The sequence below is a fragment of the Schistocerca gregaria genome, chromosome 3 (genome assembly GCF_023897955.1).
Source record: "Schistocerca gregaria isolate iqSchGreg1 chromosome 3, iqSchGreg1.2, whole genome shotgun sequence".
NCBI lineage: Eukaryota > Metazoa > Arthropoda > Insecta > Orthoptera > Acrididae > Schistocerca > Schistocerca gregaria.
The window spans coordinates 835,417,725-835,433,032 of record NC_064922.1 but is presented as its reverse complement, the minus strand read 5'-3'; positions in this window follow the sequence as shown (position 1 = coordinate 835,433,032).

Sequence of the window (15,308 nt, the reverse complement as noted above, 5' to 3'; positions counted from 1 at the left end):
GACGGTTTGGATGTACCATGCACTATTCAGTGTCCCCTCGACGATCACCAGAGGTGTACGGCCAGTGTAGGAGATCGCTCCCCACACCATGATGCCAGGTGTTGGCCCTGTGTGCCTCGGTCGTATGCAGTCCTGATTGTGGCGCTCATCTGCACGGCGCCAAACACGCATACGACCATCATTGGCACCAAGGCAGAAGCGATTCTCATCGCTGAAGACGACACGTCTCCATTCGTCCCTCCATTCACGCCTGTCGCGACACTACTGGAGGCGGGCTGCACGATGATGGGGCGTGAGCAGAAGACGGCCTAACGGTGTGCGGCACCGTAGCCCAGCTTCATGGAGACGGTTGCGAATGGTCCTCGCCGATACCCCAGGAGCAACAGTGTCCCTAATTTGCTGGGAAGTGGCGGTGCGGTCCCCTACGGCACTGCGTAGGATCCTACGGTCTTGGCGTGCATCCGTGCGCCGCTGCGGTCCGGTCCCAGGTCGACGGGCACGTGCACCTTCCGCCGACCACTGGCGACAACATCGATGTACTGTGAAGACCTCACGCCCCACGTGTTGAGAAATTCGGCGGTACGTCCACCCGGCTTCCCGCATGCCCACTATACGCCCTCGCTCAAAGTCCGTCAGCTGCACATACGGTTCACGTCCACGCTGTCGCGGCATGCTACCAGTGTTAAAGACTGCGATGGAGCTCCGTATGCCACGGCAAACTGGCTGACACTGACGGCGGCGGTGCACAAATGCTGCGCAGCTAGCGCCATTCGACGGCCAACACCGCGGTTCCTGGTGTGTCCGCTGTGCCGTGCGTGTGATCATTGCTTGTACAGCCCTCTCGCAGTGTCCGGAGCAAGTATGGTGGGTCTGACACACCGGTGTCAATGTGTTCTTTTTTCCATTTCCAGGAGTGTATATCTCCTCCCTAGGCGGCCAAACGTCTCGCTTCTCATTGGCTGTCAGCACTTACGACCAATGAGAACTCACTTCGCGCCAAAATCTAGCAAGCACTAACCACTTCTCTAGGTTCATTGACGTCATCACATTAAGTAACACAAAATTCTCTAATTAAATAAACAAAACAAAATGATCTATAAGCTTCACTCTATATCTGGCAATTTATTATGTAGTCACGAATGCTCTGGCTGTCTTATACATAAGCATACATACTTGGACATCCGACATTCACTAGTAGGGGAACTACTAGTGGATTCGTTCCCACGTTACAGAGTTGGACCACTTGCCAGTTCCTATAGAAAATTACATGAATGATTTTTAATCATGAAAGTGTTATCAGGTCATCGTACATAGTTACTGAAGGTGAATTATTACATCACTGTATTTATTTAAATTCTTGACTGTCAGAAAATTACGTTTTTTTATGGAATTTTACTAACTTCCTAAATACAACTATTTTTGATCTCAGACTTCGACATATTGTTTGTTTTACAACAGAAGGATGTACATCAAATATGACGTTCCTCATGTTATTCCTTTATTAGTTATTAATATTTTTAGTTTCCTTTAATGTAAGTGGCCTGCCAGCGCTACTCCACTGCTTTCACACGCACAGCTGCAACAGATGGTCATGACGTCAGTCTGCAGGACACAACTCGTCCGTTACTGACCGTATAATACTCTACCAGCTTACATTGCAGCCTACATACATTCTGAAGTAAAGCTTTTAATAGACAAATGGGCGATCGCTCAATAGTTGCGACGCCACAGAGTGAACCGTTGTATATGATTGCTGAGTATGGAGCTATTGTATCAGCATACTCTGCGAGGAAAATGACTGGTTTGCTATCTGGACCGGAAGCCTTGGCTTTCTTAAGTGTTGTATGCTGTTTCACTATAGCGGTATACATTGTTCGTGATTTGAATTCTGGGATATTTGACTGGTATTATTTTGTGACGGAATTTCGGAAAGTCGTTTTTACTAACTCTGCTTTAGTGGCACTCTCATCAAAAACATCACCATCGTCATGTTTCAGTGCCTCCCTATCATGCAAGAGTTTAATTATTATACATGAAATCACCCACCTCTTAAAAAACAACTTCTTCTGCTGCTGGAGATGTTTGGACTGAATTCAGTTACAAAACTGTCAACAAAAGCTATGTTATGTAATTCATTATTACTCGAGATGTACATCTCCCTATGTTAAGGATTTATACATGTCCTCTTCTCCTTTTTCTTTTTTTAAGTCAATTATGTTGCTCACTGCGCTTATGATTTTTATGTTAAGAACTCGAGAACCTTCTAGGTACAGTTCCTACAGCGACTTGTGTCTGCGTGAATATTTCTCCCCTGTAGGGCCTATGAATGCGAGGAATGTCTCGATGGTGCCGCAAGGGTCGTTTTAGCGAGAAACAGCTCACAAGTGTAACCTTTCATAGGTCGCTCTGTGACACAGTCGAAAATAAAGGGGCACATATTTTGGGTTAGGTGTAGACATTAAACAGTTTCCGAGAAAATGGCGGTCAAAATTGCGAAGCCACTTCATCAGTCCGATTAAGCGGCTTTTACAGATCAAACTGGATGCGAGTATCATATCTCTCGAGTCTCGGTCGGGCACACAGTTTTAATCTGCCAGGAAGTTTCATATCAGCGCACACTCCGCTGCAGAGTGAAAATCTCATTCTGGAAACATCCCCCAGGCTGTGGCTAAGCCATGTCTCCGCAATATCCTTTCTTTCAGGAGTGCTAGTTCTGCATGTCTCGCAGGAGAGCTTCTGTAAAGTTTGGAAGGTAGGAGACGAGGTACTGCAGAAGTAAAGCTGTGAGTACCGGGCGTGAGTCGTGCTTCGGTAGCTCAGTTGGTAGAGCACTTGCCCGCGAAGGCAAAGGTCCCGAGTTCGAGTCTCGGTCGGACACACAGTTTTAATCTGCCAGGAAGTTTCATATCAGCGCACACTCCGCTGCAGAGTGAAAGTCTCATTCTGGATATATCAAAGTGCTTTTAATGACACGGAAGTGAGTCGTACTAACAGAAACCATGATCATTCCTTAGCATTGTCATACCATAAAAATTACTTAACATACAATATTTCAATTACTTGAAATTTATTCGTTGCTCCTCTAATGAAATACTTTAAACTGGCAGTGAAAGGAGGAAGGTAGTTAAAATTCTGAACACATGACTGATAATTCACCCTGCATACCGAAACGTAGTTACTATTAAACGCAACGAAAGCTTTGCACTGCAATAGTTACTCAGCTAGCGCTTGCGTCAAATAACATTTCACTTAAATTACCTTGTTATAACAGTATTGTGTCACTATAGAATCCTCTCAAAAAGTCACCCTGTATCATCTGCTATACACCAGGGAGCATCTAAAGTAAAATTCCATGCTCTGTGCGTCACGTCCATCATCTAAGCTCCTCATTCTGTGACGACACAGCACTCTCCCTCCCCCTCCCTCTTCCCCCCTCTCTCTTTCCCTCTCTCTGCTACTAGTTCATTAGCTCACGCGAACTCTACTCAATTATACAACCTCTGGAAGCCAAAGAAACCGATAGAGGCATATGTATTCAAATACAGGCATATGTAAACAGGCAGAATATGGCGCCGCGGTCGGCAACGTCTATAAAGACAATAAACATGTGGCGCAGTTGTTTGATAGGTTACTGCTGCTGCAGTGACAGGTTATCAACATTTAAATGAGTTTGAACGTAGTGTTATAGTCGGCGCACGAACGATGCGACACGGCATCTCTGAGGTAGCAATGAAGTGGAGTATGGCCACTTCACGAGTGTACCATGAATATCAGGTACCCAGCAAAACATCAAATCTCCGACATCGCTGATGGCTGGGAAAAGAGCCTGCAAGAACGGGACCAACGACGATTGAAGAGAATCGTTCAACGTGACAGAAGTGAAATCCTTCCGCAAATTGCTGCAGAATTCAGTGCTGTGCCATCAACAAGTGTCAGAATGCAAACCATTCAACGGAACAGCATCGATATGGGCTTTCGGAGACGAAGACCAACTCTTGTACTCTCGATGACTGCATGACAATAAACTTGACGCCTCGCCTGGGACCGTCAACACCGACAATGGACTGTTGATGACTGGAAACATTTTGCCTGGTCGGACGAGTCTCGTTTCTAATTGTATCTAGCAGATGGACGTGTATGGGTACGGAGACAACCTCATGAATCCATGGATCCTGCACGTGAGTGGGGGAATGTTGAAGCTGGTGGAGACTCTGTAATGGTGTGGGTAGTGTGCATTTGGAGTGATTTGGGACCCCTGATATGTGTAGATACGTCTCTGTCAGGTCACACTGTAAGTAGGCTGTTTAGGTTTTTTTATTGGTAACGCCAAGGTAACGCTCAGTATGAAAATCACTGGTTGTGCTGTGTGCAGTCAGTGGCTGGTTGGTATTGTTATAATACTCGCCATTGTAGTGTTGGGCAGCTGGATGTTAACAGCACGTAGCGTTGCGCAGTTGGAGGTGAGCCGCCAGCAGTGGTGGATGTGGGGAGAGAGATGGCGGAGTTTTGAAATTTGTGAGACTGGATGTCATGAACTGCTATATATACATTATGACTTTTGAACACTGTTAAGATCCAGTAAAAAAAAATTATGATCTACTTCCAGGAAAACGAGGGAACATAAATAGACATTTACCTTCACAGGAACTGCATAAATAATTTTTTTACGATTTCGTAACTTATCTGCTAGCGTAAGTTCTCGTGATGCATCACCCTAGTGTTAAGATGTGACATAGGTATTAAACATGGCCATTTTTACTGTAATATTTTTTCTGCTTGAGCTTTGTCATGTTTAGATATAGGTTACTGCATTTGCTACTGCTTGCTTTCACAATTTCCATTTTTTTCATTGCTGTTTGTATTAATTGTTTTATGCTGCTGCATTGCCTCATTCCTTAGTTTAGCATGTGAGCTCAGTAGATTTAAGTTAGCTTAAGAGGGGGTAGACTATATAAGAGAATGAGTTGCAATGAATTGCAAGAAATTCATTGAGAAGTTATATGAAAAAAAAAAACAGAAAGCAGGTATCGGTAGGATTTTCTTGGAAATAAATGATGAGGTAAGAAACTGGAAAATAAATAATGAGGTAAGAAATATGTGAAAATATAAATACAGAAAGCATGCTTGGATAGGATTTTTTTTTTTTGTGGAAACAAATGTTGAAATAAGACGAAAGATCTATGGAATGGACTGCAGTACCAAATGTTACACTGAAAACAAACCCTGTCCTTTCCTTTTGTGTTATCCCACTATGTGGTTTTGTACCCTTGTGTATTTGTTTTCTTCCTGTCTCTGTGTACGGTTTCATAGAATTTTTTTCTCTTCTAATACTAAGCTACATTCACTATGATGAGGAATACTGTTATCCTCAAATATAATTTGCATTAATAATATGTTATTTACTTTGTAAAGATGTTTAGACATTATTTATTCTGTTTTGTTTTAATGCTCATGTGTGAAGTTGATGTTTCAAAAGTTATTCTGATCTTTTATGTATTTACTTATGTCATAATTCCTGCAACTCTGATGTATATGTTATTTCGATTATTTTGTAAAGCCTGTATTACTGTAAATGTTATCTGTACTATTGTGTTCTTTAATGATATATTTTGTACCTTTGTTATTGTATTCTCATGTTATGAAATTGTAATTGACACCAGTTCATCAAATTAAGTAACTTGTAAATTACATTTCACTGCTCACGTTTCTGTTGGTCATAGTATATGGACAATATGTGAGAAGTAGGGAATGATAGTGTTTGCACGTGTGTTAATAATTCAGCAAGGGACTAGATAACAGCATTGCGGATTCTAAGCACAATTTCAAAACTTTGTGCTTGCACAAGTGGTGGTTTATGGACTTGTTATATTCTCCGCAAGATTCTTCGATGGTGATTGTGCACCTGCACAGTCGCAACAGATGGCTGCTGGCCGTCTCTACATGGACTACAGTGGGTATGCATTTTTGATGGCCCACCAATACCATTATTTCTACAAAGACTGCAGTGGGTCTGCACCTCTGGTGGCCCACCAATACCATAATCTCTACCAGGACTACAGTGGGTCTGTTCTGTGATGACCTACCTACCAATATTCTTCAAAACTTCGACTGACTCTGCTGTGGGTTTGCTCTGTTGTGGCCCATTGCCTGTGTGCATGTCAAGAATCAGCACTATCTTTCCATTGGAAGGACAACACTACTTCAAGATGGCATGTAAATCCACTACTTCCGTGTGCATTCTCTTTTACTACTCAGACTTCGAAAAAAAAAACACTGTAATTTTACTGTGATGAATGATCAGGACTGACTTTATGGACTGTGAGAAAATTTTAGCTTTTGACCAACATTGTAACAATAAGTGTGTGCATTTGATATCTTTGTTATTGTAATTAAAAAAAAATTTCAAAACTGTATTGGCCACTGCCCAAAACAATTTGTAAAATTTTTTGTGGGGAGCATAGGGGCTATGTAAGTAGGCTGTTGAGGTTCTTATATTGGTAACGCCGCCGCCACGTAGCGCTCTGTATGAAAATCACTGGCTGTGCTGTGTGCAGTCAGTGGCTGGTTGGCATTGTTGTAATACTCGCCATTGTAGTGTTGGGCAGCTGGATGTTAACAGCGCGTAGCGTTGCGCAGTTGGAGGTGAGCCGCCAGCAGTGGTGGATGTGGGGAGAGAGATGGCGGAGTTTTGAAATTTGTAAGACTGGACGTCATGAACTGCTATATTTTTGATGACTATTAAGGTAAATACATTGTTTGTTCTCTACTATTAAAATCTTTCATTCGCTAACTATGCCTATCAGTAGTTAATGCCTTCAGTAGTTTGAATCTTTTATTTAGCTGGCAGTAGTGGCGCTCGCTGTATTGCAGCAGTTCGAGTAACGAAGATTTTTGGTGAGGTAAGTGATTTGTGAAAGGTATAGGTTAATGTTAGTCAGGGCCATTCCTTTTTAGGGATTTTTGAAAGTCAGATTGCCTTGCGCTAAAAATATTGTTTGTCAGTTTAAGCACAACCATGTGTAATTGTTCTAAGGGGACGTTTCAACAGCTACAAAGAATCCCGTGTGATCACTTGCATCGATTTATATCCATTGCGCTGTCTGACGGACTTGGGCCATTCCGGCAGGCCCGTACGCTTCCACCCACTCTATACAATTCGAAACGAGACTCGTCCGACCAGCCAACATGTTTCCAGTCATCAACAGTCCAATGTCGGTGCTGATGGGTCCAGGCGAGGCGTACAGCTTTGTGCCGTCCAGTCATCAAGGCTACACGAGTGGGCCTTCGGCTCCGAAAGCCCGTATCGATGATGTTCCGTTGAATGGTTTGCATGATGACATTTGTTGATGGCACAGTACTGAAATCTGCAGCAATTTGCGGAAGGGTTGTACTCCTATCACGTTGAACGATTTCTTCTGTCGTCGTTCGTTCCGTTCTTGCAGGATCTTTTTTCAGACGCAGCGATGTCGGAGTTCGATTTTTTATTGAACTCCTGATATTCACGGTACACTCGTGCAATGGTCGTACGGGAAAATCCTCACTTCGTCGTGCCTCTGAGATCCTGTGTCATGTCGCTCGTGCATCGACTATAACACCACGTTCAAACTCACTTAAATTTTGATAATCTGTCATTGTAGCAGCATGAGCCGGTCTAACAACTGCACCACACACGTGCTGTCTTACAGAGACGTTGCCGACCGCTGCGCCGTATTCCACAGTTTACATTTCTCTGTATTTGAATACGCATGCGTATACCAATTTCACTCGCACTGCAATGTACATGGGATAACATTAGACGCAGCCTGTTGGGGTACATGACACACGTATTAGGCATGTCCTCACACCTCCTGCTCCCCACATGTCGGCCCTTCGTCTGATGCCGCTGCGATGGAACTCAGAACCGCGACTCCTAGAATTCAAATCACCCTAGTGTCTTAATCATGGCCGAGGAGAATGACAACATCATTGCAAGGTAGTTTCCTCCAACCGTCGGCTCGCAGGCGCCAGTTGTGAACTGACAGAAATATTGGAAATTACTTCTCCCAGCAACGGGGAATTGCATAGTACAGAGCACTTTAAAAATATTCTAGTACAGGGATACTGATTCACGATCCCTATCCGCAGGTGGGACTGTCAGTGCGCCTAGTGACCGCATATGAAATCAGAGGAATGTTGAAAGTGTTGCCTACCTACCCAGGGGTTAGAGGTCGGTGGAAGGATGTCTCCAAACAGAGACATTTTTAAAATGCACAACAAAGGAGCACAGGTAACACCGACGGTGTTACCGAATGCGGGGTCTTGAAAGGACCCTTTTTCCATTTCATTCAGTATCACACCCCGTATACACACGTCACAGGGGAATACGAAAAAGGACGGACAAAAAAGTATAAACAACCTTTTCTGCTTTGGATCACGTTCAAATATCATCGAACGGTTTTGAGTGGTCCCTAGTTTCTCTACCTTCTGTACCTAAGAAAACCTTGCGGTTGCGCACCACTCCGAAGGGGTCAGATAATGGCAGAGGAAGGTTTGAAGCCAAATTTTACACTTCTGCGCAGCAATGAGAGACAATCGCGAGGTTTCAAGGAAGTGACCCTTTAACTGTGTTCGCAGAGTAATATTTTACACACGGCGACGATGTCGAAGAGTTACGCTGTAGCTAAAATGAAGAGATCCGAAGATTTCATTTAACTGCCGAAACCTTTTCAATCGCAGCTGTGACTGAAAAAAATCAATCAATTTAACCCTAGTTTGTAATCTATTGCCAAATCTTTTAGTGTTCTCGATGTTCGGTATTTTGATACAACGTGCCTGGAGTCTTATCTGTTTGTCTGCTTCAATTCTTTTGTAGCATAGCACTCCAGTTTTCAAAATATTACATCTAACTGAAGGTTTTTCAATTTTTTGCAGTAGATGGCAGCATTCAGGATTAAACTCGCATTTTCTCTGTCTTCAGCGGTGTCAAAGATAAATCTATAGTTTCTTAGATGCGAAAAACTTTTCTTTCGAACACGTTGCCATCAGAAACAAGGTTTCGCATTTTAGAATGGCGAGTATGGTCGAAATGTCTTGGTGCTCTTCTCAGAGTGCACTTATTGAAAACAATTTAGGTTATTAAATTTAGAGTGTTCTTGAATGCAGTAGTGGTGAAGAATGTGTAGGTGACTAAAAATTGGATTTACTGAATGATCTGATGAATAAGAAGACAATGCAGTAGACCGACTTTACACAAATCGCAGTTCAAGAGGCATACATGGGCTTTCAGAAATGGTGTTCACCTAGAAATAAGTTAAGAAAACTTCGGTCAGTTTTTTTTCCACTCAGCATCCTTTTTCAATAGGAGTAGTACCATAAATAATTAAAATATCTCAAATTATTGTTTAGCACTTCACTTCGGGAGTTTCTCTTTTATAAACTTCCAATGTTCACTATCCGTCAAGTGAAATCATTAACTTCTGAACAAATTATGGACTAGACATTAGTGCAGTTGCACTGAATTGTGGATTCGGTACTTCACCATTAGACTATACAGTGTATTTCAAAACCCTTATATCAAAGGTTTAGAGGTGACAGATTACGTCATGGGGGGTAACGTTTGTCAGAGACTGCTGAGTCATTCTGGTATCAACAACAGTCCTTTTGTACTGGTTATGCCTCTGCGGCAGAGCAGTCTTTCTACTGCATGTGTGTGTCTTGTTTGTTACCTATATTTTTGTTACCTTATCTGTTTCAAACGGGGCAGGGCTAATAAAACTAAAGTTCGTCATTCACTTGTAAAATACCTCACTCTGCTTATGGACAGCCATTCGTAAGAGTCCCTTGTTAAACATCACTCCATTAGTTTACTGGGGAAGGCAAGATCCAGCACACCTGGCTAGTAGACACTGTTAGTTCGTCCCAGGGCCAACGAGGTCACTATAGGACGCCTATCGTCGCCAAGAAATGTTCACAATATTTTCTCTCTAACAAAAGTTGTTACTCCTGATGTTGGTGTAAGGATTTTGAAATACGCTACATGACAATGTACTCGTGCACAACTACACAGGTATTAAGCATAGGGCAATGTTTAAATACCCTCTCCTTAGGTAGTATTTCTGCGATGGTTATAAGAATATGTAGTAATTTATTTAATTTGAAGGCTAAAATTAATGTTTTCACACAGTGGTGCCTTCTGTAATGATTTTCTTTTACATTCGTTTTTTTGTCATTAATTTTGAGGTCTTTCAATATTTCTAAAAATGTGAAACATATTCGTAAGGAGTTGTTCGATCGTTAAAAGCATTGTCGATGTGATGGAGAATTGATTTTTCTGATTTTGGTTTTGTTCAAAGTTGCACAATACTGTTGTGTTATCATGTGTACTAGTCTGGTGGCTTTGTGAGTTAGAGGTGGTGGAAGTGCTTGCCTAGAGGTAAAGGTTATCCTTACTTTACGTCAAGGGACACAATTTTAAAATTCCTTTCTAGTCTTTTTTCTCAGCCAGTAAAACACTATCTTCGGTTTTTAATCTTCGGCTAGTAAGAAAGTGGTACGAACGAGGACTACAGCTGTTACTTCGTTGCGAACTCGCTCATTGTAGTAAACGCAGAAGGTGGATTACTCTCCATTGCACAATGGTGTTAAAATGTGGTCTTGTGATGAGTAAACTCAGTTTTCTTAGAGGCAAGAGAGAGGTTTGTTGATTTCTCCGTTGGCCTGTAATGTAAACTAGAATAATCACAGCGTAGAGATGTCGGGCGTAAAATGTGCAGACCTTTACCTAAAATATAATTAACTGTCAGGGCACGACCATGTTTGCTTTCAAAATTAATGAAAGGAAGGAAGCCCCATGTATTTCGCAGTGCATTCGAAACAAACAACACAAATATTTTTCAGCGCATGTTTCCATTTCACTGTAATTAATTTCAGTTTTTCTACATTTAACAGACGCACAATCTGCTATCACCCGAAGGAGTAATGTTTGTACAACACGATACGTCACGTTCATCAAGTAAAGAGAGCTTTGTTGAGAGCCTTTCAGAGTGCCAGTTTGTTTGTGCATTTGCATTATGGGACGACAAGGAAAACACATAAACGAACGGGTCCTGCTGCAAATATGTTTACAGAGAGTGGCGTTCCCTCACAATTCAATCAGAATTTTCCCTCGTTACTTCTCGTATGGTGTTGCTAACGCCCTCACCGTGTTTTCAGAGAGCCAAGGAAACATAAAACAACAATATTATTCGATGCTACGTTGATATGTGGAAAACGCTACGGTGATTGACGACGGATCATCAATTTGGCTCTCTGGTTCTTGAAAGTTGAACCCTTCTCTGAGGATTAACAAAACTTTGGTTGAATGAAAAAAAAATTTCAAGCATCTATTAGCCAATTACCAACAATAATGAAAATAGAAAATCGAGACTACTTACATAGCGTTCCAAAGGTACAAAGGAAAAAAAGAGGGGGTGATGAAACATGCACGTTCCTGAGCTACATAGAGTTAATTCAGACGTCAAAAAAAGAGAAGAGTGGTATAATTTCTTGGTTATTCGAGGCATGCTGCCACGGGATGGCAGATCCGCAACTGTTCAGTACTGAGGAAATTGGATATTTTTTTGTTTAGTCCGTCTCTGTTGCACTAATGTAAAATTCTGCTGCAGTGATTACTAGTTTCTGGCTGACACACACATTCTCAAACCACACATTTTGCTATTAACCATGATTATTCATTCACCATGGTGTCAAAAGGCACGGGCAGCTTCTGTACAGCAAAGTACTGTGGGTAACAAGTACCCTTATTAGCCTATGTGTCTGCTACAGCTGGCTGACACAACCAAAGTTGGAAATACTGGTGATAGAAAAAACTTTTTCCGTTCCTTGTATCAGGAGAAAGCCAAAACAACGAGGCCTATTGAAGAGGAAACGACATACTCTTAGCTATGAACAGAAAACTTGCAATGAGAGGTAATGGGAGCAGGCTACACTCCTTAAAAATCAACGCGTAGCTGTTAAAACTGGCTTTTAGGTCAGGGAACTAAGTGGGACTAAAGGTCACTGAATAACGCTACCACTGACCAACTTAAAACGGCAGTCGATGCTAACGTTACACCTCTGCGAGGAATTTTTGAAAGGTGTGACCGTGAGATAACTTAATGGAAACGGAACAATCAGACTCGTATTCGTTTCCGAAACGCTCCAGCAGAGTATAACCAACAATATACGGTGGGTCAGGAACAGACGTTCTCCCACCACGAAAGCAAGTTGTAACATTACATATTAAAACCGGTCGCCAGCCTAATTAGGCATTCTTGTGTCAAGTGGAATGATAAAGCAGAAGGCAGTGCTAAAGCTAACCTAACCTTCCTTGACACACACACACTAAACTCTTTCTTTATATCTGTTCATACTACAACACAGTAACCTAACCTTGCAGATAAATGCGCTACTAACAAACAAATGGCCCATGAAATAGTACACAGCAACATTTGCCTCTCAACAACACGTATCTTAAATGAACTAGGTGTAACAGTTTATAAAACCAATTACCAACGCACATGAAACTAGTAGCAACACTGAACAGGGAAAAACTAGCAATGAATCTGAATTTAAATCAGGAGGCATGATAATGATCATAGCTTCATTGCTTTTCCTGTGCATTAACCAGAGTGCGTTAGAATAGATAACACAGTAAATAGTTCTTTCTTAATGTCAATTTGAAGCTGTAAGTAGGCTGTTTAGGTTTTTATGTTGATAACGCCACGTAGCGCTCTGTATGAAAATCACTGACTGTGCTGTGTGCAGTCTGTGGCTGGTTGGCATTGTTGACATATTCGCTATTGTAGTGTGGGCAGTTGTATGTGAACAGCGCGTAGCGTTGCGCAGTTGGAGGTGAGCCGCAAGCAGTGTTGGATGTGGGCAGAAAGATTGCGGAGTTTTGAGAGAGGATGATCCGGACGTGTGTCAATCAGAAAGAGTAAATTTATAAGACTGCATGTCATGAACTGATATTGATTTTTGAACACTATTAAGGTAAATACATTGTTTGTTCTCTGTCAAAATCTTTCATTTGCTAAGTATGCCTATCAGTAGTTAGTGACTTCAGTAGTTAGAATTTTTTATTTAGCTGGCAGTATTGGCGCTCGCTGTATTGTAGCTGTTCGAGTAACGAAGATTCTTATGAGGTAAGTGATTCATGAAAGGTATAGGTTATTGCTAGTCAGGGCCATTCTTTTGTAGGGATTACTGAAAGTCAGATTGCGTTGTGCTAAAAATATTGTGTGTCAATTTATTGATGATCTGAATAAGTAAAGAGAGAAATGTCTGTGCACGTTCAGTTTTGCTCAGCTGTTTGAGAATCAAATAACGTAAGCGGTTTATCAGCAGAGATATTCATAAATTTTTCTAAGGGGAGGCTTCAAAGTAACTAAACAGAGTGCAGATTTAACTACAGTGGCTCTGAAGGAGCCTTTGCATTGCTTCATTAACTAAGTCTAGTACATGAGGGTCCTTAAAACTTTCATCGTCTATAGAACCATGCTCATTAACAAAACTACACCAGTATGTATGAGAAATGGTAAGTATTCTTACCATTAATTATTAATTACGTAAAGCACAACAAACTACAACTCTTTAAATAACAAATGTGCTTTGATAAGCAGTCTTTTTACCTACTCAAAAATATAATTGCTGTGCAAATGACAACACAACATGAAATTCAAGTTCCATCACTTTTTCTTAATAGATTAGGACACTCGGAATTAAATTCACTAGGATAGGATTCCTGTCCAGGTTTGTGATTTGGGATAATCAGGGGTATAAGCTAGGGTTTTTAGCAACACCGCAATATTTTATTTTGAAAACAACAAAATTTCATAAATATCTGATTTATTTATAGAGTGCCAAATATTAACAATTTAGTGGAAGGCTGGTGGTACTGGTGGCGAAATTTACAGTGGCAATTAACCTCACGGCGATGTAGTCATAGCAATACTGTTGGCCTCAATCTGTTGCATACCTTCTTGGCGTTGGAATTATATTTTTATAGGGTCAAAAACCATGCCATGATAATTGTATCGCCAAATGCAGCATCTGAGGCCCATAAATATTGTCATTAAGCTCATCGTACCTCAAAACTCCAGGAATATGAGCCACAGTGATCCGTTATTGCTAACGAGGTGTTAACCACATTACTGCTCAGCTCACAATGTTAACTGCCACAAAAGAAGAGTTACCACTTGCGCGCCAACAGCACCTTTTTCACTCTTCCAGGCTACTTCCGTAGCTGTGGGGCTTCCCCACATCTTCTACATTCATCACTACCTTTCCTATCTATGGATCGAGTCATTTATAGTACATTGCATAACAATCATCCCATTAGTTATTTGAATCCACAAGCATCATTTAAACAACGTCGTTCAAAAGTTTAACATAACTGAAATATGTATACACAGTCAAAGAATTTGCATGACAGCTACAACATTATACATAAGCAAATTTTACACATTGACATAGAAATATCGATACAGATACAAAATAGGTCAAAAATAAGTGTTACAACTGCGGCCCACTATTCACTGTTAAGACTTTCAAATAAGGAAGAAAAAATAAAAGAAAATGAGAGGTCTCCCTTCACTTCTGTTAGATGTTCTTACACATGATCTGCAATAGAATCAGAAACCGATTCCCTGAAAGGCGCTGTATTTTATACATTTAACTATGCAGGTTCTCCATCTAAATAGTTATACATATCAAAGATAACTGTCACCGAAATTTAGAGTGGCTGGATTGGGCGGAGGCATGCAAAAGAGGGAGAGGGGGAATATGGTTCTTTCTAGAACTCTGTTCAGTGCCTCTCATTTATACATCGTATTTTCGAATTTACTGTTACGATGCTTCATTTTTTTTTAGTGAGTCTAGTGAAGTACTACTGCTTTCATTAACACTGAAGTTCAAGTATTTCAGTCGGTGCTCGACGTCTGGAGGATTATTTTCACTGCACCCATTATATACTGCAAACTACAAGCTCTTTATTAAAAGTTGTACGCCTTGAATAAACGATTTTATGCGTATGCCCTATGACAGGCAAAAGATACTTGAAGCTGTTTCTAGTCGATTATAAGTACATGAAATTTGTATGTTATTGCAATGGTTGAGATAAAATCAAACGGAAAATCTATCCAGACAGCCGACAAATACAACCTCTGACAATAAAGTTCGGTGAATGAAGTCAGAACGGTCGATTGGGCAACACTGGTGACGCACAACGCTGCACCTGCGTAGCGGCTGGTGTTGACAACCTGCCCACACCGAAGTTCAGTTGAGCATTG